Here is a 23092-nt window from a genome sequence, read left to right as displayed (position 1 = left end):
CAGACATTTTGTGCTAGCTCGCCCACTGTTCAAAGTAAGAAAAAACAAAATGTGTTAAATTTGGCTCTGTAGATTTTTGGAGGAAAGTAGTGGCTCAGACAGAATATGATATAGTAAATCCTTATTGAATATCTTGTTATGTTCTAGAAGTTACTTGGAGATTGTTGATATTGGTAACATTTACAGTAAGAATTCAGTCAGTCTACTTAATTTCCATAAAATATGAGAATTTTTCCTTTCAGCCATCACTTCAGCATTTCTCAGGGGATCAAGAGAAACATAAGTGCTTCTTCAGATGATTTCATTATTGTCTTTTGTTAATTAAAAATATGTATTTATTTCTTGCAACACTAATTATTTGCTGTTTCAGTACTGTTTCTTCCAGATCTGCCACTATTCCTGGAGCTGGAGTATTCTTTATGCACTTAATTTTAGTAGGGATCTTCACCTTTCACGTAACACACACATGGGTCTCTTGTTTAAGCAGCATTCAGATCGTTGGGCATTTTTCTAGATTTTTATTAAAAATGTGGCAGATGCAGGAAGTCCCGGTATCAGCACTGCTCTCTGGTTTGCAATGGACTACACATCCTCTAACAGAGGTCTGGAGACTGACCCTTGGCACTACCGTATTTCTGTTAAACTTGCACAAGAATAGTGGTGTTTCCCCACTCTCTTTCAAAATATTAGGTTACGCAAGTCTGTTTCCCATCTTTATACTTGAGTGGCACTTGCCGGGCAAGAGATGCAGTCCTGCTGATTACAAGTTAAGTCTTGGCACTGCAGGCTTTCACGTGAAGCTCGGGCACGGGCCAGCTGTCACTGCATTTCTGTAGCAGGCTGTGCAAGGACAACTGCTGACACGCTGGTTATTGAGGCCAGTTTGGTAACACTGCATGTAATGCTGCCTGAGTATCGTGCCTCTGTTGTGCATTATGTGGAGGAGAGGTCAGGACAACTGGCACTGGCATAACCCTGACCCAAAACTGGGTAAACAGCAGAACAAAAAGTGTTGTGAGACTAGAAAAGACCTACCATGCATATAGCCCACAGCATGAAAACAAGCAGTACTGTGAGGACCTGTGATCACATATATCAACCCAAGTACTGCTATTTATCTCATGGGCCTTCCATTTGTAAGGACTACAAGTTTTGTTATTTTTTACTAACTTTCGTGAAACATCCTGACAGTGCTTCTTGGTTTGTTAAATTCTGGGCATGACATGCTCAAATGTGACATTCCCTTACTCCTTACCCCCGAGCATTCTTGCATACTCATACATCAAAAGATGTCTCAAGCTCTTCTTACATGGAGGTACAGGCTTTCAAAGGAGTTCTGCTACCATGCAAGTAACTTCACACATGACCAGATTCCTTCAACAGTCTGAGATGGATGTTTTGTGAGCTGGTGATAAACGGAACTGAGATTCTGACATTACAGATTTGGGGGCTTACAGAACGTTCAAGATCAAAGCAAAGGGCTTAGTTTACTGCTGTATCAAACAGACACTAAACCTCAATCCAAAATCCTACCACAATAGTTTCTGGATGCAGTCCTTTTCTGGCTAGTGTGCTGCCAGCCCTTTCTGGACTTAGGAGTTTCTCCTGAACTGCAGCTCAGGACATAAAGAAATCTCATCAGAGGTGTTAAATCCTCATCTTCATGTGGGGCTGTTCTTTTTTTTCTTAATGAAAACACAAAAATGAAGCTTACACCTCACCAACAAAAAGAATTTTCCCATATTAATCAGGATCTGATCTATCTTCTGCTATTTTTAGTAAATAAAAAGTTACATGTATTCATTATTTCAATCAAATGAGAAAACTCCAGGTAGAATCCTAGTATATCCTGTGTTGGAATGGATCCACAAAGATCGCTGAGTCCAGCTAGTACTATAAGATATTTTACAAGGTATTTGAGGTACACTGATGTACTAGTGCTATAAGTTTATCTTGTTATGCTAGATAGCACTGTGCTACTCACCCACAGAAGGGCATATTTCTTGTTGCTAGTCATCTTTGTACTCAAGCAGGAAAAACACTAACCATTGAAGATCATTGAATATTGCTGTTGGCCAGGCTAATTATGATTTTCCAAGACAGAAGGAAATTTTTTAAATAATGTGGATTTACACAGCAAAATATCAACAACAGTATTAACAAAGCTGAAAAGGCACTGAGGCATCTTTGTAAATCAAAACCCTAACTCTGCAAACTTACTTTGCTCTGTTTTGCACCATACAGAGAAAAAAATAACATACCCATTTAATCTAGAGCCTAGGTTTTTTCCTGTTTAATAATAGTTTCAGAGCAAACTCTCCTGCCCTACTTAATTTACCAACTAATTGCTAATTACTTAATTTAATCTGAGACAGGTGTAAATTTACACTATCCCTGACACAGCAGGTACAAAAGGACTCAGATTGCCATGCCAGTGCTGCTAGTAGAGTATGTTTGAGGGCCTGGTTGTGGAGCTGTTTCTTCAGAGAAACACAAGAGGAGCCTTTATTTTTGAATATCATCTTACAGAAGTTCTGAATGCAGTACAAGGTAAGTGCTCTTAGCAAAGACTTGATCAACCCTTTAGGGAGTAGGAGACAGTGGTGAATGCCTTCTAGGTCTATAGTTTCTTCCAAAATCTGGAGGAGTATATTGCTTATACCAGACCAGTTATAGATATACTAGCATACTGAATGGGGACAAGGCATTTTAAGATGTTTTACTGCCTTTTTCTTTATAGATCTGTCCTTCAGTATGTTCCTGCTGTGTTCTCTGAAGCATTTTTTCTGGCTCTTGACATAAGTTGATTGGTACTCTCACTGTTGATAATCCTTTATGTACTGTAAAGGGATCTAAAACAAATCTTAAAAAGAACATTTGGCATTCAAGAACAAAGAAACTGCAAATTGTTTGTAACAAAAAATACTCACTTCTCATTCCAATTATAGGCAGATGTGCTGACTGCCCTCAAAATTCTTTGGCTTAAAGCTGTGGTGGTCAGGACCTGGGGTGTATCACAGACTCTTTGGCTTTGTCCTCAGGGGTATTGCAACAGCTGTGCTTCATAGTGACGATGAGATGTTGGGAAAGGGCTCTTAGATCTGGGGTATGACTTCTTTGCAACTGATACATAAGTCTGGAAATTGTGTCACATGAGGAGACCCTGTAATGTGGCTACAATTAATTCAATGCTTGCATAATAAATCATGAGGAACTTGGTGAGATAGTCCATTTGTTGGCTTTAGAGAGTTCCTAAAAGGCATTCAGAAGTCTGAAGGGGAGCTACAGGAGAGAAAGGGATGGACTCTTTTGCAGGATCTGGAGTGATAGAACAAGGGGAAATAATTTCAAGTTCAATGAGGGTAGATTTAGGTTAGATATAAAGAAAAATCCTTTACAGTGAGGGTGGTGAGGCACTGAAACAGGTTGCCATGTGATCTAGCTGTGGATGCTCCTGTTCACTGCAGGGGAGTTAGACTAGATGACCTTCAGAGGTTCTTTCCAATGCTAAGTATTCTATGATGCTATAATTCTTGTGTTGCATTATCTTATATTCTCAGTATGTACCCTGGAAAACCAGGGTACAGAATCAATCATTAGGGATTTTTGTCAAGGTTAAACTGTGACTTAGACAAAGATTAATTACATCCCGCCTCTTAATTCTTGAGCAATTATAGATACACACTTCATTGCAGAATAATTTGCACGTCCTCCCTCTGTTCCTTCACAGTATTTCCCACAGAACTTGTAAGCTTAAGGTTAGACATGCTGTTTGATAGCCTGCAGTCAAAGCCTACAGAGTTAGGTGTGCACTTTTTTTTTTGTTTGTTTGTTTTTTGTCATTGCTCTCAGACAGTAAGTTGTTTAGCCTGAAGATCCAAATAGCTCAGAGGCAAATTATGGTTTGCAACAAATTGTAACATAAAAGAAGCCTAGGATGCTGGATGCCTCTGGTAACATAATAAACTAGTAGGATACGTTTGAAACATGCCAGCTTCTTAACCCCAAGAGCCTACATAATAAAAATACTATCACTAGTTATAACAAAGAAATCTCCTGCTTCTTACTTATGGCATAGTGTTATTGCACTTTAATTGACTTTAAGTGTTAATTTTAAGCTCTTTCTCACTTGAAGAGCTGGAAGTGTGATTGTACTGGTGGGTGGATTCTGCCACAGTCGACTAGTGGTCTTTATGGTCTGAATGCCTGTTCTGAAGGCTACTTCAGAAGGCTGCTCCTCTTAGTAGTCCACTGAGCACATTGTCTACATCAAGTAGGTGTAACTTACTGTAAAGAAGTACTTACAAAATATTAATCTCCACAATTCTCTATTTTCTGTAAACTTAAAGCTGTCTAGGTCTAAATTAGATTTTGAGAACACCAAATCTAGCTGGGCCTCAGTGAAAGTGGCTTCACTTCTTCACTCACTGCCATGGATGAAGCACTCATATCATTACATTATGAAGCTAAACATCCCATGTACATGGGTCCCTCTGAAAGTAATTCCTCCTATTTATTTCTACTGCTGATATTTGATAAAGTAAACCTTCAGCTACAAAATACCAACTTTGTACTTTTGGTCTAGTTGTCTTCAAAGTTGTAGTTTTAAGCACAGGACATAAATTTGAGTGGGATGCCAGTAGATTTGTTTAGACTTCTGTAATGTTTTAAAATTTATTAAACGTGGCAGGCAGGGTTCAGCCATTACCAGGATTTCATTTGATGTATGTATTCCCTTACATATAGTTGTTTGTAAACAGCACACAGGGAAAATCCTAGGTGGCCCTGTTTCTGGAAGCTGCAGGCTGAATGTATCAAAAAGAACTTGCAGTACGCTGCCCAAATGACTTGACTTGGTGAGGACTTTATTTTTATTTTTTTTATTTTAAATGGTAAATCACCCTACAGCTTAAACTAGAAATGCATCCAGTCAAACATCCCTAAGCTTCAGAGGAAATATGGATACAAACTTTGAAACTAATATTTTTCTCTACTGGAAAAGTACCCCTTCATTTTCTATTTACCCTATTCCTCCATTCCCTAACAAAGCAGTATTTTTCAGATCATGTGAATTTTGTTTACTTGCTACCACATAATTACATGGTGAATAATTGGATGGCTTCACAGGGCTGGAAATGGAATACTGACTGCTTAACCTGTAGGTGAATATTTCAGCTCAATGCTATCCTGGTAGCGAGTGCAGATGGGTCCCAATCTTCTGCTGTGTGTCTTATGTTGTTACTTTGCCCAGGTAGCTCTAGTTTCTGTGTCATAACTAGCAACTTGTGCTGTCATTGGATATTGGCAGTCTTGAGAAAAGTAAGGGACTTAAGAAGAAAGTCCCTCTTGCTTTTATCTGTGTCTGACTGATTTGTGGGTGTCCTGAAAGTATAGAGGTGCTTGTGGTAATCTCAGTCTCTTCTTGCTCACTCTGAGTGCCTATGGAACAATGTTATCATTCACTGACAGTAGATTAAAATATTTGAGTTAGATGCAGGATTTTAACTAACTGTCTAAATCACTGCTGGAAGAGTCCATGGTTTCAAAAGAATTTTGCAGTACAGAAACAGCCTGAAAGAATCATTACATGGCATGACTTTTTTTTTTTTCGGGGCTGGGTGAGTATTGCCCTTTCACAGCAGTGAATTTTTTTCTGATCCAGCAACAGTTGACTAGCGTGAGCAGTTGTAAGCTTCACCAGGTCCTGCTAATATGCCTGTTTTTCTGCTTAAGAAGGAATGATGAAAAAATGCAGTCCAGCTGTTACAATATAAAAACTTAAAACACGAGCAAAGCTTGTGAAAAGAAGACAGAGTGAGCTTTTATTCATATGGATACAGTTTTTTCATTCTTTTTCCCAAAAATTCTATGGAACTTTTTCATCCTATAGCTTTTTGTAAATCTTCCCCTTGTTGCTGGGAGACTTAAAACAAACAACCAGGAGTATTTGATGATCTCCGAATTTCCTTCCTATTAACTGAGAGAATTTCTAGGTTTCCCACTTACCCAATTGGCCTAAAATCACAAAAATAACCTCATCTTATTATAATTCTGTTTCACAACTCATTTTTCACAGCTCAATTCCACCCTAGACTGGTTTTTCTTTCTTCTTAGCTCTCATTTTTCCCCTACCACACATGTATCCACTCTTCCTCTCTCACAAACAGGCTTGCTCACACGCCCCCACACATCCACACTCGCATACATCAGGAGCAGTTTACAGCTTTATTTGAAAGATGGATCTTAATAAACAACAACAAAAAAAGTTTTCATTGTTTCTGATGTGGAGAACAACTAACAAAACAAAGGAAACCAGAGTGGGCAGCAAAACCCTCGGGGTCTGCAAGCTTAGTTGTGGGAAATGTGGTGTTAATTTCTCTTATTTTGAAATCTACTAATGCTTTTCAAAGAACTTGAAAGAACATTTTGTTTACATAAAAATAAAAATAAAAAAATCTGACTTGGTTATATGGGATTTATTTGGGTTCTTTCTTATTCTTAACTAGGAAAGTTTGTAGGAAAACAGGATATTTGCCTCTTAAGAGGGTGTCTGCTACTTATTTCCCACATAAACTTCCTGCTGTTGCTACTTTGGAAACTACTGTCTGATCTACTGGAGTCCCAGGCCTTTAACTCCATCATTGGTCACAAGGTTCCCTAGGCCTTTGAAGTGATTTTGCCATCTTGTATCACTCCTACTTCCATAAGTATCCACTGACTGAGGCACTTGTCAAGCTCACTCTTGCTCATCTTTCCCTTTAGCATTTTGTTTTTCCATTTCTCTGGTTTTCCCCCTTCTCTCATGCCAATCTTCTTAGTACCTAAACTTGAACCATTGCCACTCTCTGTAGCCTGTGGGATGGAGCGCCCTTCTTTTGTAGTTCAAAACTTTCCCACTGAACACAGTCAACACCCACAGGCTTGTGAATCTCCCTGGAAATGTGATTTCCTGTTTGTCTTCAAATCCATATTTGCTCTTTTCATCCTCACGTTAGCACACTCTTTATGACCTTACTTTCTTTAACTTAACCATTCTCTATGGATGGTGGTAATAATGTGCCAGATATATTTTTTTAATCTAAGTGGTCAAATGGTGTTTTCTTCAATCAGGGCATATTACAGGGTCAGCTGTGCATTAGAAGGTCAATGTACAAAAGCATCATAAACATATCGATCAATCTAGAAGACAGGGATATTCTTGTAACGCCTCAGTGACACACTGATTAAACTGATTAAGCCATAAATGATGAGAACATACACTTCAGTCAATCCAGCTCCTGGAATAGCCCTCCAGCCCTCATTTTCCAGTGTTCTGGATAACTGTGCTTGGACTTCATTGTAAAACACCAGGTCAATGGACTGCAGACTATTCAAACAAACCCTTCTGACTGTGTGTAAGCCAGCCCTCCTGTCTGCGCTGCAACAGGTGAACTCATGGCAGGGAAATGTGAGCACTTGGCAGATCTACAGCAGATGCTATTGAAATTGGTCTGTGATGAGGGTAAGTTGCTCCTTCTCAAATCTAGTGTGCTTTCTTCTCCTGCCTGGCAACTTGATTGCTTGCCTAAACTGTGCTTAAGACCATTCTACTGGCAGAATTTCAGTTTATGCTAATAACAGTAGCATCTGTATTGAAAATAAATTTATCAGACAAAACAGCACAGGGATAGCCCAAACTTGTTTATTTTTGCTTTGCATTTTTATTTCTTCTTTCCATTTTTAGCTGACATCTGGTTTGTTTTTTCTTACCATGATTTTAATGCTAAGCTGAGTTGATGGCCAGAGTGTCATGTCAGGGAGCAAGGGAACTCAGCCATAGGCTGAAGGGTGCTGTCTGGCAATAGGACTGAATGACAAGCATACTTCAACTGTTCTATCTCATAGAGAGGTTCAGTGGTAGATGTCAGTATTATGACATTTCAAAGTATAATATGCTGTAGTGCTGAAGAGCCATACCTACTGTTACTTACTGCCCTGAGATATGATCATCACACACAGCACCCAAGTCAAGTCTCTGCAGTTAGCCGTACTGGGGTGTGTGACTCAGCAATAACCCAGTAGTTTCCTTTTCTATTTTTTTTCTTTTTCCTGGTTGAGTAGCACTGACTGAATTCAAGGTGGTTTTCTTTGTGTCGGGGAAACAAAGACTGATGCTTTTGTAAAGATATAATTGCTGGTTAGATTATCTCCTTTTGCCCTTTCCACAGGGAAAACGCAGCAGCTTGGCATGCTGACAAGACAACAAAAAGCTAGTTTTTATTATCCAGATGGATTCGTGTCTAATATAGTATGATGTGGAAATGGTTTTCAGCTAATTCATGCTTGGAAATAACAGAGCAATGTCTTCAAGAGCCTGACTGTGTCCAGCATTTCACTAATGACTGGAGTTGCACTAATGACTCTGATAAGTGAAGCTGAACCTACAGACCATTTAGAGAGTGGAATGAGTGTGGGTGGTGACTGGCTTACTAAGTATTTCACACCAGGAACATAGTGCACCAGCTTTCTTTGATCTGGGTGGAGTGCCAGGACTCTGGGCCAACGCTCAGTCCTAGCCGTTTAGGGCTGGGATTACCTGGGAGATGCTCCTTGTTTGCAGTGTCACAACCCCTGATCTGGTGACGAGGGAGCTGGAGGGGGAATGCGTCAGGAAGACGTCTGTGGCAGTACACTCTGTATTGCAGCGTGCGTTTGCTAACTTGCTAGGCAACGTCTGAACACACACTTTCTCAAGTGTTTGGGAGGAGTTGAGTTGATCTCCTTTGAGCTGGGACAGAACAGAATGGCTCTGATCCCAAATCGTTATTTTGCTGCTGCTTAATTAAGAATGGGAACAATTTATTCATTAACTGAATTTGTCCCTCTTCTCTGTTTTAATTTGGAAAAAGCAATTAGGGACTGAGGCTGATGAACTAGTGTGTAAATACACAAATACCCAGTCACAAAGACCCGTGACATTCCTTACAGTAAAGGACATTAATGCACTTGTAATGTAAACTTCCGGCAAGATTTCTGCTACAGTTTGTAGGGATGAGGATATGCAAAGTGAGCCATGGGGTGCAGTACAGGCAGCTGCACTTTACAGAGGCCAGGCCCTTGGACAAGACCAACGTGCAGATGGGGCTACATATAAAGTCCTCAAGTCCTGTGTTAATTTAGCAGTTGCTGTCCATGTCCATCCCTGCAAATAGAAATAAAGGGATTTCCTTTCCTTTTTTTTTTTTTTTTTTTTAAACCTTTATAAAGCCCTCTTTGGAAACAGAGCTACTTGTCCTTTCAGATGGTCACAAAACCATCTTCTTTGGATGTGTCTTTATTATAATCTCCAGTAGACTTTACAGCATCTCCCCTCTCCAATTCCAACCACTTAGTACAGGTGAGAAAAGTACTGACAAGGTGAATCAGCAACTGGTGGAATCCTGCCCAGGCACCATTTAAAGATAAATGTTACAAAAAACTGTAATGATTTCTACAGTTCTGGGGATCAGTTGGCCAGCTTTGGTCAAAAAAGGATTCTAGGTTTGAGAGGTCTTAGGAGCTGGAGGGATAAGCTGCTGAATGGTCATTAACTCGGGCAGGCAGAGTCGACTTTTAGAGTCTCTAAAGTAAAAGGAAAATCAACTCAGGGAACTGATATGCATAATTTCCTTTGAATGCGTTCTTCTGCTGTTGTTTCTTATAATGGACCACTGATTCTCTGTTTAATTTTGTAGTAGAGGTTTTATAGTTAACTTGCAGTCTCAAGTCTTATTTTTCAGGGAGTGAGTTCAATCATTTAAACTTTGTCTCTGACTCTCATGTGACAGATTAGGCACCTGCTCAGGACTGTAACCAGACATTCTCTATTTCCAAAGGATTTTTCTTGGCTCTTTCTCATTGATGCTAGATTTTAGTAGCAGCCAAAGGGAGTTAATAATGACTTAGCTACTAACTTAGATCCTTCTTCAGTCCTTGGTGAAACTAGCCTTTGTGAAACTGCGGACTCGTTTCACTGTTATTTGTCAGTAGTCTTAGTGGGGTAGCACCTAAAAGAGAAAATGAGAGTAGAGCTCAGCTTCCATCTGTTGAACAGCCTCCTTCTCTGCTGGGCAATCTGTATGACAAAAGGAAAGAAATGAGGCAAAAATAATTGGAGGTAAGCAGGGAGAAATCAACAATAATGGGGGCAGATATTGAATAACCATCTCCTTAAATCTTATCCTAAGCCTGAATTTTTCTTCAGCTCCTTTAGAGAGGATCTCTCTGGCAATCAAATTAGAAGTGGGAGCTAAAGACAGAGTGTGCAGTGGAACAAGATGGCAACCTGAAACCTTGGAACACTTTTCTCCCATGTGGAGAGGAATTCTCATAAGAATCCTGTCAGGAGAACAGGTAGGGAATGGCCTCAGAAAGATCATGAAGGGCAGAAGGTAACAGGTCATGAAGGGTCTGAACTTTGGTGATTTTTCTATCAGCTGTGTCAGTGACAGAAAGATTGAGCTTTTAATTACAGCAGGATTCAACTATGCGAGTTGTTGGTGCAAAATATCATCAAAGACCTGTATTAAATACATTGTCAATGAAGCTGAGCTCAGTCTCAAGGGAAGGCACTAAGGATAAATAGAACATGAATAAAAACTGACCTTAGTGAAGATACACTACAAGGCACTCTGCTGAGAGGAAGGTGAAATTTGTAAATGAGAAAATGGAGGGCTGACTCCATTTTATTAAACACCCCTACCGTCTTGACTTGTGACGGCCACAAACTGAAGTAACAGAATAAAATTAAAACCAACACTGCAACCTGTGAATGTCTTTCTTCTGCCAGGAAAAAAAAAAAAAAAAGAAAAAAGAAAGAAAAGCTTTCAGGTCTCTCTGCTGAAGCAATTGGTTTTTGAAGAGCTTTTTTTAAAAGGTAAATAAATAAAAATAGAAGATAATGACATCTCCTTTGCATAGGTGAATAAGATGTTCCTCAGTTGGTTTTATGACTCCTCTTCCAATCCTCTCTGGTGTTTATGTAGCAGACAGCAGCAGAGCAGCTGCTCAGTCCTACCCTGGAAACCTAACATGTGGAATAAGTAGACAGAATGAGCAAAGGGAAACTTGAGGTGTAACTGGGCAGTTGAACTTGAGGAAAATAAAAAATAAATGTTTGACATAGTCTGTGTGTTAGTGTCCAGCCAGAGTTCAGAAAATATCAAACTCAGCAGTCTGACTTTAAGTGTGACAAAATCCTGTTTAGGAAGGGAATCTGAAACCTTAGTTTCTCAGGACCAGATCCAGAGAAGGATTTAGACATCATGACATTCAGTACAGCAGTTCCTTTCTGAGATTCAAGAGCTTGGTTACAGTGTAGGAATGCACAGAGCTGACTTCTGATCATTATGTAATGAATTTATGTGTCTAAGAATAGCAGTCACACCAAATGGAGGAGATGAAGGTTTGAACCAGACAACTGGCAATGCTGTTGAGAAAGGAGGATCTTATGTTCCCTATATGGCCTAGATTTAGAGAGCAATCTCGGAAGTGGCATTTTTGGAACAGATTCAAACTTTGAAAGTATTTCTGGCAGATAAGTGCCTAGCTTGAGGTTTTGAGTAAATTTCTCTAACATTTCATGATATTTGAGAAGGAACTATTACCTTTGTTTCATGGCTCTGTGTTAAAGTGTTAAAGATGAATTTTAAGATGAATTGTTAAAGAAGTGTTAAAGATGAGTTTTGACCTTCAGCCTGTAGCAAGACCATAAGTAATTCTCATATGGGAAAGCTTTGAGCATTTCTTAAGGCTGGGTCAGTGTGCGCAAGGTTGGAAAGAAAGAAGAAACACAGTATGATTGACAGGAATACCGACTAAAAGACTGGATTTTTCATAGTTTTCAATGGTTTGCTTGTTCTACTTATGAAGGCAGGGGCCATGTACTCATACAACTTTATGTGGAGAATGTGGGTGGGAAGTTGGTATGCCAGAAGCTAGCACATTCAAGATGACTTCTTCAGTGACATGTTCCCGCTTTACATTTTATCATAAGGAATAAGATCAGTGTTATTTCAACTTATAGCACTAATAGAACCCCACTGATGGCTCAGGTGGCCTAAAATAAGATAAACTGAAGAGCAGACGATGCTCATAAAATGGCATAGCTATCTGTTCTTTGGAGAAGACAATATGACAAAAAAAAATTGATAACCATAGTCTGACATACACCTGGGTTGCAGCAGTCAAATAGGTTGTGAAAACCATCGTACTGTTCATCCTAAGTGTGCTGTGGGCCTTCTTCTGCACCCAGGGTCTGCAAAGGCATCTGAGAATTCTCTTAAATATCCTTCCATCATCTCACTTTAATATGGGAAGTGATGCAAACACTTGATCATTATGATTTTCAATGACTCATGGTCAGCAACAAAAAGTTAAATTGATTACCAAACCATCCTTCAGGAAATACTGATGGGTATCCTCAGGAATTTAAGTTAGGTTCAGGTAAACATCTCTCACACTGGTTCTTCTGATGACTGGAGAAATTTGGTCCTTCCTGCTTTCTGTTTCTAACAACAAAGGCTCTGTTCTTGGTTAAATAAAAAAAAAAGCAACTACATGGTTGGTAATAAAAGAAAAAGAAGCCAAAACCCTCCACCAGAAAATATAATGATACACCAGAAGAACCATTTATGCATTAAAAACCCTTCTCAATTTTCCAGAAAGCATCCAAAGCTCATTAAAAGAGGCTTTATTTTAGTGTGGTTGTGGTTTTTGTTTTCTCTCTTCTTAAAACAGCTTCTGTCACAGATGAATCAATTTCTCTGGCATTTTCAAGCACATATTTCCTAGCAGTCAGTCTAATACCATCACAGGAGGGAGCATTTAACTATTGCTATTTCACCTTTACTTCAACAATGAGAAATTTTGCTGTGCAGTTCCCATTGATTAGAACGCTGGTTGTATGGAAATGTAGTCATAATACAGCATGAAGAAAACTTCCTTAGTGCCAACAGATGGATGTTTTTAATGATGTATCCCTCTCAGTCATTGCTCAGTGAAGTCTGATTTAGCAAGGTACGTTCTTAATTTTAAGTCATCTTATGGGCCTGTGTAAATTTGATACACTTCTCAGATACTTAAAGGTAGGCAGATTCTGATCTGAGTCCTAAGAAATACACAGATTCAGAATAGTCATTTCACATCTAGTACTCCTCTGATTCTACGACTGCTCATGCTGTAATACTGGGAAAGAAGATGAGGCAATTTTCTCTGTGAGGCATTTTCTTGAAGAGCTGAAACAAAGCTTGCAGAAAAATGGAAGAGAAAGAAAGTACTGGCCTTAGAATTGGTAAGGGCAGACAGAACTGATGCAGAGATAGTCCTGAGTTAAACTCATCTATGGTAGTTAAAGAAGACAAACAATCCAGGCTTAAATACTGGAACACAAACTTCTGATTGAGCTATTGCTATGGATGTTGAAAGCTGATAGGAGAATGGAGCTGAATTATCTCTTGTTGTTACAGCATACCCCAGTGTCTGTGAAGGCATCACATTTATGGTTTGTTTCATGAGCTAAGGTGAAATAATGCTGCCAGTAGAGTATATCTGATTTACATGGATTTTGTGTACTTCTTAGGTGCATTGTAGAGCAAGGTTTTATTAGACACCAGAGATGTCTTTCCATCTCCTCCCTTTTTGAGAGAAGTAAGCTTGGTGATTATTCACTATATTATTAGATTATTTTGGCTGGTTTATCAGGTTGAGTAAACTCACAGGTTAGATGAGCGTCAGGGTGAATGCAAAGAGCAGCAGATGTCCACATCTGTGGTAGGAGTGACTGTACTCTGCATTGGCAAAAACAAAAGCACAGCCTTCTTTTGCAAGGTCAACATTTTCTGTACCCCTATGCTCTGTAGCACTGCCTGCTTTTTCAGAGCTCAGTTCATATCATCCTCCCTATGTAGTGTAGCATGGCAGAAGAACTTGGACACTGAAGAGTGTTGTGTAGATGAAGGAAAGTTATTAGTGTGAAACTTTTGGATGTATCCTGACTAGGCGTTAAGAAACTCTTATTTACTCATTTTCTTATAGAGCCCCTGACCATGCCACTTGGCCTTGATGAGACTGTTTTCCAATCTTTACAGGAAAACAATGCCTACTAAACCTATGACAAGTCTGAATTATTTGCTTTCAAGAAAAAGAAAAAAAAAAAAGTAGTTGCTTTCAGCTTCAGACCTATCTGGCATTCTCATGGTTGTTGTGCATATCCTTTTTTTATTTTAAAAAAGTACAGAAGATGAGAAGACTGGAGGGTAGTGCTCCAAGACAAATTTTAGTGGTTATTACTGTAGCAAATAGCTGGATTTGGTAAACATATGAACAAGACTTTTTTATTCTCAGCACTTTTTTTTCCCCCCACAGAAGAATGTGAGCCAGTCTTTATTAGGTGTAAATTGTGTATTACTGCATCAAGAGAATGATGTCGATTTACATGGGATCATGGCTTGGCTCACTCAAGCTCTGCTCCTCCTTTGCTGGACAACTTTGGAACTGTTAAGTGGCATCCTACTGATTCCTTCTGCAACCCTATTCCTTGCATCTCCCTGACCCCAGTTTTTTGTGTTTCCTGATCTTGAAGCACAATGTCTTCATTATGGTCAGAGAAAAGGCATAAGGAAAAGGAATGTCTTGATTTGTCTCGTAACTGCATTTCTTACTGGTATTTATTTCAAAGTGCAATTACAGGAACGGAAATGACTATGCAAAAATGGCCTTTTCCTACTAACAATCTCAGCTGCTTGTGTACATTTGAGTCAAATCTGCAGACCTTTGTTGACATAAGTTTTATTGCAAGTCACATTTATTTTCCAGTCTCTGTTACAAAATAGACTAGCAGGAAAGTCTGTCTTCAGAGAGTAGTAAGGAACCAGAGGGACCAGGAGAGCAAGTCACTTCTGTCCATTGCTACTTCTGTAACAGCCTTTGCTGCTGAAACTGTTAGCTTCTCCTGCCCCCTTGTGCAGGCTTGTGAACACTGCCAGCAATTTTTTTCTTTCAGAGATCTGCCAAAGAAACAGCTTAACAGTATAAGCAATTATAAGACCCTTGTGATATAGCAGTTGTGTTGAAAATCGTTTTGCAAAAAAATCTTTTAGATAGCCATGGGAATAACTGTCCAGTCCTGCACTGGAAAATCTCTCAAGTTGCTAGAAAAGATTTCTTGAGAGCTTGGTTCTCCAGGCTGTAAGAAGTAGAGGCCTCTAAAAGATGTGCTCAGATTTGAAACTATTTGCCTCCAAGGATGTGATCTGAGGGTTGGTGTTTTTGGTTTCCACAGGGACTAAGTGTGGAAAGGTCAGCTGAGCCTTCCTGCTCATCTATGTAGGACACTGGGAACAGCTCTCCCCTCCCTGTTCAGCATCTGTTCTCTGGCACATTACTGGGTCCCACTGTCACCTTTATCTGATCACCTTATCTGCTCTTTATCTGATCATTCTGCATTCAGACATCTCAGCTTAGATGTCTGCTCTCCCGGCCTACATCTCTCAGTATAATGATTTTTTGAATATTTTCTGAGTGCATTTAATTGGAAAAAAGAATATCTCAAACAATGTGGTGATCAAAAGGTGAGAGAAGCTGTGATGTGTAGGTTTCACACTGTTTTTTTCTCTGATACATTCCCTATCAGGAGCAGCTGAGGGAGCTGGGATTGTTTAGCCTGGAGAAGAGACAGCTTGGGTGTGACTTTATTGCTCTCTGCAACTACCTATAGGGAGGTTGTGGTGAGGTGGGAGTCAACCTCTATTCCCATATAACTAGCTATACAACTAGAGGGAATGGCCTCAAGTCATGCCAGAGGAGATTTGGGTTGGACTTCAGGAAAAACTCCAAGAGAGTGGTCAGACAGTGGAATGGGCTGCCCAGGGAGGTGGTGAAATTACCATCCCTGGAGGTGTTCAAGAAACAGTTAGATGTTGTACTGAGGGACATAGCTTAGTGGGAAATATTAGTGATAAGTGGATGGTTGGACTGGATGATCTTGGAGGTGTTTTCCAAGCTTTGTGATTCTTTGACTTAATGTACAGATTTAGATATCTATACCTATCCCAGACCATGCTCAGAAGACATTTTGTTTTTGGCAGTGCTAATGTAGGCAAAACTTCACTGAGGTTGATGAGAGTTCATTTGAGCAGAGGGTTATTACAGCTGAAATCAGGAGTCTGGTATTTCATATTTTCCTGTACAATCAGAATAAATGTGGATTGATCTGTGCTCCAAAAATATCACAGTAGAAAATACTGAATAATACTGCAGCTTCCTTATTTTATTTTTGAGGATCAAACAGCTTAAGGACACAGACCAGGTTAGATAACTAATTCTATTAACCAAATAGCTATATTTGTTATGGTCTTAAATATCTTTATGCTTGAGGTGCAGCCGAACTGCCTTAGGAAAAATAACAGCAATAATATCGAACTTCTCAAGAGCAAACAAATAGGGCAATAGGAACTATCAGAAATTCAATCCTATAATTCTTTTCTAGGGTTTAGTTTTTTAGTTTGGGCCTTTTTCATCTTTCTTTGCATAAGAGAAGCACCAATAACGTCCCCTCCCTCAATTCTCAGATCAAGGGCATAATATTGCAGCTGTTATTACTGTGAACAGGCCCTTAAGATATATAGGGTCTCCTAATCTCTAAGCTGGCTTTACTTACTGGAAAATATAGCTGAAAGTTACAGGACACCATTTTGTTGGGGAAAAATCCTAATAAAGAAAGGCACAGAAGAAAAATCCACTAACAGCTGTTAAACAAAAGGATATAACCCTCTGTGTCAAGAAGTCCCTAAGCTTCTTGATTGTTGAAGCCAATAACTTTCCTGGGGAGGTGTAATAGTGAGCCTGCTCTGCTGCTTCTTTACCTGCTTATGCTACTGCCAGAAGTCAGATAATCAGCTTGATGAATCTTCAGTCTGATCCTGCAGTTCTGTTCTTCTGGGTCTCTTCATCTGAAACTTGGTGGGATCACAAAAGCTGTGACCTAGAGGGAAAAGAATTAAACTGAATGTAATTTACACACTTTCTCCAGCGCCAAGCAGAACTGTTTTCAAACGTACAAGTAGCAATGAAAACAGTGTTTAAAAGAACAAAAAAAAAAAAAAAAAGAAAGAAAGAAAAAAAAAAAAGAAATAAAAACTACAAATGAATTAATCCAATCCAAACTTTAAATAATTGAGCCTAGAATGATTGAGTGTCGTTGTTACTGCAACTTTTTTTAAGGCCTCAATTAAGCCTTGAGAAAGAGAGCCAATGCACCTTTAAAACTTTCTGCTTAATCAACTATAGCGAATGCTCATTTAATGATTGTCTTTTTGTACCAACAAGAAGTAACAATGCTTTTAGCAAAAGAAATGGAATAAGAGAGAAATTGCCTAATCAGCCCTACTCATGCAGTGCTTTGTGAGAGAGATTATTGAATTTTCAGTCTCTGCAGAATTTTAATGAAGCTCCATCTCGCTGGAAAATCCAGCCCTTTGTCAATAAAGTTCAATAACTCGACCACCCATGTAATAAGATGTACCGGCTGAAATCTTTCACTTGCCAAAGCCAGAGCCCTGCAGGAATCTCCCTGAAAGTTAAAAGTACTTATTAGTATTGTGTATTTTCCTGCAGTCTGTGTGCAGTGGTATTTTTATTTAGTGTAGTGAAAGTCTGTTTACAGTGAGGTAAAGAAAAACTTCAAATTTGTCTCAGTGTGCTGGTTGCTATTCTATTAGGAATATTGCCCCACTGAAAGCATGTACAATGATCTTGTGTTTAGGACTACATCTGTTACACAAAGAGAACAGTAAAACACTTCACTGAGTTAAGAAATAAGTTACAAGGTACTGAAAAAGACAGAACTATAAGCGTAGGAAATGAAAAGCATTTCATTAAAATCTCAGGTGACAAAATAAATAGGCAGAGAAATTCAGAAAGCTACTGAGTAGCAGAATACCTTTGCATCACTGCTGATGTTTGGTATCAGGGAAACAGGGAGAACACAACTCTGCTAACTTAGTTAGAAACTGGGTATTCACTCCCCTCAAAATGTAGTTAATTTGGTTGGATGTGTGTGGAGAGTCTTAGGAATCTATGAAAATTTGAAGATTTAAGAAATCAGAAAGTAGAAGGTCTTGAAAATTTTGAATAACTGGCCATACAAGGAGCCTCTCTGCTTAGGTGGTTTTTAATAGAAGTTCCATTCTGAATCTACAGGATCTTTTCTTGCTAAAAGTTTCATTGTGGCACTATACTACTCCAATGGCAAACTGGTTTTCATTGATTGTCTTTTTACAATGGAAAATCTGCTGGAACTATTTCCAAGCTGCTTGTCCTCCAGAATTCACACTTTTCAAAGTGGAATTTTTGTAAAGGAAAATTCATAGACAATGACGGGGAGGTAAGACTTGATGAGAGCAGTAGAAGAAAGCTCAGTAGTTTGGATGAGAGCACATGCAAGCTATCAGAAAACAATGGAATGACACTCAGAATTTCAGTGGCATATTTGCAGCAGCTAGAAGTTCAGAATCAAGCCTCACATCAAGGCTGTGATAGAAATGAAGAGAAAAAGCCTGCAATATGCATATCACAGCATGCAGCAGAGTCGGTATGAAGATATCCTTGTTCAGGCATAAATGAACATAAGGTTAATACCATAAGGTTAGATGGATAGTGTAGACAGGAAAGTAATTAAAGATACCCAGAGAATGGAGACCGGGCAGTAAAAGAAAAGCAATGCAATGGCTAGTGCCTGTCTTATGTAGACAGGAGCAGCCCAGAAATATTTAACAAAGGGCCTGATAAACTATGGAAATCTGTCAATCAAAACAGTCTCTGTAGTTGCAGTGTTGGAAATTGCTTTGGGGAAGAATGATTTTCTACTGCTTAACTCAAAGCCTTGTGTAACCATGCCGAATAAGCATTAAAAGTTTCAAAGTGATTGCCCTGGAAGGAAAAGGACTAATGACTGTTGAAACCCTGGTTTTTGGTAGCAGTACAAAGATAATGTTTATAAGTTATATAGGAATCTGAGATTCTTTCTATTCTGACCTATATGATTCAAGTCATCCAGATAAAAGGAGGTGTGATTAACAAAATAATTCTGTCCCAAAACTTGTCACAGGTAGTATTACAGATCCTTTGGGAATTTCAGGAAATTCAATTGTAAAAACCAAGAAAGAGAACAGATAAGCAATTTGACAATAAATATTCAGAAATGCTACTAAGATTTGAATCAATGGAATACCTAGTGTACCACTGGAAGAAAGAAGGACAGAAAGAGAAAGAGGCTTGGAATGCATGAGGAAAAGAGAGATGATTCTGGAAGGAAGCAGTGTTGATGGTCCTGCTGAAGAGTGGCTTAATAATATGGAACTGTCCATCATGTTAGAAGTTGTTCTAAGTAGAAAGATTATTAAATACTTGCATAAGAATTTTTTTTTTTTTTTTCATGTCCAGACAGAGTAAAACTCAGAGAGAGATATAAGAGGAACATTATTCAGTTTTAAAAGAAAATACTTCCTTCTTGAGCATTAGTTAGGTTACAGTTGGGCTAGCAGTCAGTGTTTCAGGGAAAGGAAATTTATAAATAAAATGGTGGAGAGAATGGGTTTTAGAGATGTCAGGAATAGGCTGGTAAATTAGTGTGAAGGAAGCAGCTACTTTAAAGGTTGTGCAAAGCAGGAAGGATTTAAATGAGCAAAGACTGGAAAGGAAGAAAAAAGAGAAAAAATACCAGAGGAGGAAACACGTGAAAGTTAATATTTGAGACATAAGATGTGGCCTAATAGCAGTCAAAAAAAAAAAAAAAAAAANAAAAAAAAAAAAAAAAAGAAAAAAAGAAAAAGGAAAAGAAAAAAGGATAGTCAGCAGGACCAGAAATAAGAGAGTGTGTAGAGAACAATGAGCTTGCATATTCTAGTGTTTGTTTGGTAGAATCAGATAATTGCCAGAGCATTTGTGGTTTATGTTTTAGAACAAATGTCTGGGAAGTGTCCGGGCTTGATCTTGCTGAGCATATTAACCATCTAAAGTTAACTGGTTGTTAATGAACCTCTTCCCGCCTAGCTGCCAACTCTCCTAAAGCTGAGAGTCTGTCTCCTGAAGTTCAGAAAAGATGCAATATGTCACTGAATGATCACACTAGATCAGTCAGAAAATATTGCACCTTGCAGGTGTTAATGGGTAAGATTCTGTGCTTCTGTGGAAAGGAGTCTGAAAAAATCTATCTTAATTGCTTCATTTAGTTTTACTCTTCATTATCAAAAATTTTTACATCTTATGTCCTTCATATGGAGATATTTGTTTGAGAATAACAGCCTGGTGCATTATCCAGAATATATACTATTTTCTTAAAATAAAGAATCCTTACTGAATGAAAATATATAATTTTAAGTAGGTGAATGATTAATCTCAAAGTGTTTGAAACTGAGGGCAGCTGAGCAAGAAGTATTAAGGGGACTGGATACCAAGGAGGCAGAATTCATTTTGGTGCCCAGATACTCCTTCAGAAGCAGCTTATTTGTTCCCTTAATACACAATGTTTTCATATCATGATTAGCAATAAAGAGACAATAAAGATTGTAAGCCAGTTACATGTGAAATGCATGGCTTTCTGAGAAGCAACAATGTCCGCTATGGGATGTCAATACTTCCAAGACAGAGATTCTGTTGTAGCCTCTCAGGTGTTATGTGATATAGGCCATTGTGGATAATTATAGATCTGAGATTCTATTTTCTTTCCTGGAGAGGCACAAATAAGCTGTGAATAGATGGATACCTTGCCAAGTTGAAATTGCAGGGGTTATCAAGATTTAATTACATTAAATGTAAGATATTGCAACCTTGTTAACAGCATGTCTGAAAGGTAAGAAATGCAAGTTCTATTTCTAGGTTTTCTAAAGTATTCCTCCAATATGAGAAACTCATGGATCCAAACTTTGTTGAATTTGCTCTTGCTGAGAAGAATTTAACTTAAGACACTTTACAAAAAGTAAAGCATATATCTCTGGAATAAATGTTTATTCTATCTCTTCCTATATGCCTCATTTTATATCTGTAAGATACATTTTATGTCTCTTATGTAAGATAATATGGGAGCACAAAGATTAGTAATAAAATAATAAAATGATGCTAATGAGTCTGCAAAAGTAAACCCTGCTCTGAAAATAAATAGATTTGATAACCTATAAAAGCTGAAGCTATGAAAGTATATCTTTAGTATGAAACTGGGCAGAGCAGCATCAGTGACATGCATAATACAGATCAGCATGATGATAGAAGATTAATTTTTTTTCATGGATATGTTTTTATCAAAGATACAGCACCATTAGAGAAATCAACATTGTAGATGAGAGCTTGGGAGTACTGTCAACCTTTATGAACTAATATTTTTGGCCTTGGATACATTTACCTCCAGCTCTAAAATAAACATTTTCAGTTTAATGCAGCTAAGTTGTAGAACTGTAAAATGCTGATAATTCTATTACTTTTCTTATTTATTGCTTATGAATTCTAATTTTCCTTATCTACCATGAAAGGCTATTTTATGATTTTACAGAAGGAATACTGAGAGATATTTCTACCTACACCCTCTCATGACATGCTCATATTTTCCCTAAAGGGGGACATTTCAACACACTAGCATTCTTTCTCTGCAGTACAAAAACCAAACAAGTTGGGGAGGCTGGAGGAAAGTTTCTTGTTTTTGAAGTTGGTAGGAGTGGTTTCAAGTACTAGCTAAAGGCTTGGATTATATAATAACTGCTAGCACACATCATCACAGGTGTTTCAAATGTTTCATTTCCTTCAATTCTGAATCACAGTTTTCAGAATATAAAAAGTGGTGTGAGCTCTATTATGTGGATGAAAGTGCAAATCACAGACTTCATTCTTCCTCTCTAATTGTCACCCCTATCTTCACCACACTGCATAAGGATCTTTGTTTTCAATACTAAAATAAACAAGTGCTTAAAGATGTTGGATACTGTAACAATGACTAATGTCCTACTTATGAATCTACTTCTATAACTGGGTGTCTCTCTTCTCTTTTATATTTGGTATATACATATCTCCAGTACTGTTTAATGTCTCCCTGTATTGTTCCCCTCCTTGAGATGTGACAGTGTTAGCTGCCTGCTGAAAGTAGATGGCACGCGAGCTTACAGTAGAATACTGTTATCTTTTCTTTGTATTATATCTCAGCTTTTCTTGATTAATCCTGCGCTAAAGTAAAACAATGATTTTTTTTTTAATTTATTTTTATTTTTATTTTCTTGGACTCACTTTATCCAAAAAGTATTTTGATTTGCATGGAAGGAAAGATTATACTGAAGGTGACTTACATAAGAGAAAGCTGATTGAAAAACACTCCTTCAAAGTGCCTGGTCATTTTAGTTTTATATTAAACATAAAATCATTTCCTTAGTCTTTTCAGCTATCCTTCTATGCCTTTGGTTTGAAGAAAAAGAGGTATCACTTAATAGACTGTAAAATCTCAAGAATGTTTCCACTTCTAAATCTGTTGTTTTAAAATTGAGGATAGATCCTAGGAAGAGTTAGATGTCTACAGTTCTGTTGGGAACTGGGGAGAGGCTAGCAAACTCGATCTCATTGCTGCATCCCTCCTGGGGATTAGCAGAGGACAGCAAGGAGTGGAGCAAACAGAGCAGTTGTTCTCTGGCTGATTATTGTTGCTTTAGGGGATCTGAACCACCCCCAGGGAAACAATCTGTAGATCAGCACAATTTTTATATATATAAAAAAGTAATGATATACACTAATGGTGAAATGAGATGAATTACCACTAGGCAGAATCTTCAAGGGTCATTTGTGATTTGGTATTCAGAGAAGCTTTTGAAAGACAATCTATCTTTTTCATTAATCATTAAATTTTTGTGTTGTGTAGCTTTTTTTTTTTTTTTTTTTCCCCACAAAAAAGTTGGAAATGCAATATTCTGTTTTCCCCCTGTGCTGTATTTAATGGTGTATTTTAAATGTGCAACTTGGACTTAGCTTGCCCTAAAATTCTCCAAAGTTTGTTATTTGTAAAATAATGCTCTTGCCCTCTCCAACCTTCTATTGAATGAATAGC

At 38.3% G+C, this 23092-nt stretch overlaps 1 long non-coding RNA gene across 2 annotated transcripts in view; it reads right to left on the bottom strand.

Annotated features, from left to right (window-relative positions):
• Positions 1-23092, bottom strand: part of LOC107315073 — a 45013-nt gene that overhangs the window by 6000 nt on the left and 15921 nt on the right. The window contains exons 3-4 of one of the 2 annotated variants that reach the window (XR_004307375.1): positions 16881-16999; positions 9231-10093 (exon numbers count right to left, since the gene is read on the bottom strand). This is a non-coding gene — a long non-coding RNA (uncharacterized LOC107315073). Of the gene's footprint in view, positions 1-9230; positions 10094-16880; positions 17000-23092 lie in introns of those variants that run through there. The other variant, XR_001555785.2, reaches the window with a different exon arrangement.

The sequence above is a fragment of the Coturnix japonica genome, chromosome 5 (genome assembly GCF_001577835.2).
Source record: "Coturnix japonica isolate 7356 chromosome 5, Coturnix japonica 2.1, whole genome shotgun sequence".
Classification (NCBI taxonomy): Eukaryota; Metazoa; Chordata; class Aves; order Galliformes; family Phasianidae; genus Coturnix; species Coturnix japonica.
This window is presented reverse-complemented; position numbering and strand designations above follow the sequence as displayed.